At 36.3% G+C, this 2541-nt stretch overlaps 1 protein-coding gene across 2 annotated transcripts in view; it reads right to left on the reverse strand.

The window, feature by feature from the left end:
* The window catches only part of LOC106882041 (somatostatin receptor type 2), a 153254-nt gene that overhangs the window by 70915 nt on the left and 79798 nt on the right, over positions 1–2541 (reverse strand). The gene's annotated exons all lie outside the window — the stretch shown is intronic.

Genomic DNA, 2541 nt, shown 5'->3' on the forward strand with positions numbered 1-2541 from the left:
TATATATATATATATATATATATATATATATGTATATACATACAACAGGCTTCTACACAGTTTCCGTTTACGAAATTCACTCACTATTAATTGGTCAGCCCAGAGCTCTAGTTGAAGACACTTGTCCATTGTGTCACGTCGTGGGTCTGAGCCCAAAACCACGATTTTGCGGACCGATCTTATTACCCACACAGTCATTCCTGCGTCTAATAAGAGAAATTAAATGTCTCCCAATAAATCTGTTGGCGTTCGTGCTTCTCCATTCCTCTTCCATATAACTAATGCACGTTCATCTCCACATGCACTTAGCAGATAATTTCGCATGTCGTTGTAGAAAGTATGAATAGCACCTGATGGCAAAATAAAATAATGTAAAATAACGGACTACTATTACTACTACAACTACTACTACTACCATCACGACCACCACCACCATCTCCACCTCCACCACCACCACCACCACCACCACCACGTCTTGGCAATTTGCCGGCAACAGAGCACCAATATCTGCTGAGTTACACGATTATGACTCGCTTTTACTTCAACAACGGTTCTCGTTCTATACAGCCTCTAATTCTAAAGTAAATATTTGAAAAATATTTTCTATACATACATTTCTACTTAGATATCTTTTAAACAGATTCCATCCGCAAACAAACGGCATACATGATAATATTTGTTCTAAGAAACATATATGGCGACCAAGTTCCACCAGCATAGACGCTTGTTAACACAATTGTTTACCATTACCATTCCAATAACTAGTTTCATTATAGCATTTGGCATCTGTCCATGTTGTTTTGTTATATATCAACGTTTCAATTTAGTGGCCACGAAATATATTGCGTGATAGTATCAACAGTTTCGGCTTCACATCAGTGAATAGATTATACCAAAGTACTGAACATTACAAAGCCATCAGTAACATTGCCTTAGCCAATATTCGCTGCAAATTTACCCAATTTTCTGTTGCCAGCTTAACACGCTTCTGAAATAATAAGTGTCGTGCCGAAGCGCTTCCCATCATTGTTACCACTGATGTTGGAAAACTTGGTATAACTATTTTTTTCCCCCTTAAACCGTAAATTCCCACTGGTTGGGCAGAAGTAGTTCCAAAAGCCTTTGTCAATGACCGACTAGTTTTATATTAAAGTACATGTAGAAACATAAGTATCATCTACTTCTTAGATTTACGATAATGGTTTTATGATAAGGTGTGATATGTGAGACATTTCCTTAAGTTTTCAAACATATATGACGACCATATAATCCTTTTGTACAGATGAAAACCACTCTTATATGTATGTGTGTGCGGGAAGGGGGGGATTGAGTTTGTGGTACCTTTCTAGCCTGATTTTTATTATTTGGAATTGACGTAAACTTAAATAACAAACCTCGATAGGTGAAGCGCGATATGTCAACGGATTACTATAATCCAATTGACAAATGAATAATAGAGAAGTAGAAGGGGACCTGTGCGTGTGCTTATCATTGGCATAATGACCTTCCTGTTATAAAACACAATATGATTCAACACACATGTTCATCTCAAGAATCTTACAAACAATATACAGAAACGAAATATTATCTCACCTCTACCACCAACACTATATACCATAATCAGTAACACACCCAGGAACGTCTTCATATTTCCCCCGAACGAAATGTAGTGCAGAAATAAATAATGGAAATATTGGTTTCAAGTTTTGGCACAAGGCCAGTAATTTCAGGGGACCGGTGAAGTCTATTATTATATCGACTCCAATTCTCAATAGGTACCTATTTCATCGACCGCGAAAGGATAAAATGCAAAGTCGATCTCGGCGGAATTTGTACACATAACTTAAAGACGGACATAATACCGCTAAGCGTTTTAGCCGACTTTCTGATGATTCTGTCAGCCTTAAATATTGTAAATATTAATTCTGAAAATTTCGCTAAAATAAATCCTAAGACAACGTGTTAGAAATCAGTAAGTTGTTTTCAGACTCTTAAATCTATTTTAGGAATCGATCGTAAAAGAAAGAAAGGGTTTCGTGTTGCAAGAAAAGAGAGAATTCTAGAGAATTCTGAAGTAGAATGAAACAACATCAAATAGGTTAAAATGTGGGATGTAGAAAGTAAGTGAGAGAACGCCCTGATCTGTCCTTTTTTGGACAAAGAAGACACAATCAGAGTAAGTTATATAATTACTCACTACTAACTTGCAACATCTATCTGTCTCTCTTTCCCTCTCTCTCTATCTATGCATTTTTCTGTCTCCCTTTGTTTCTATCTTTATTTGTATACATCTGTCTATATGTATGTATACAAGTTCGTCTCGCGTTCTTTATCTGTCATTCTTTCTCTTAATTGAAGGCTCCCGCGCTGCGAAGAAGCGCATTATGATCAGCAGTGTATAACCACATGCAATAATCTGCTACATATGTGTGCCTCCGTGTGTGTTTGCGCATCCACGCACTCACATATATTTGTGTGTTTGTGTATGTATGTATGTATGTATATATATATATATATATATATATATATATATATATATAT

The sequence above is a fragment of the Octopus bimaculoides genome, chromosome 24, assembly GCF_001194135.2.
Source record: "Octopus bimaculoides isolate UCB-OBI-ISO-001 chromosome 24, ASM119413v2, whole genome shotgun sequence".
Lineage (NCBI taxonomy): Eukaryota > Metazoa > Mollusca > Cephalopoda > Octopoda > Octopodidae > Octopus > Octopus bimaculoides.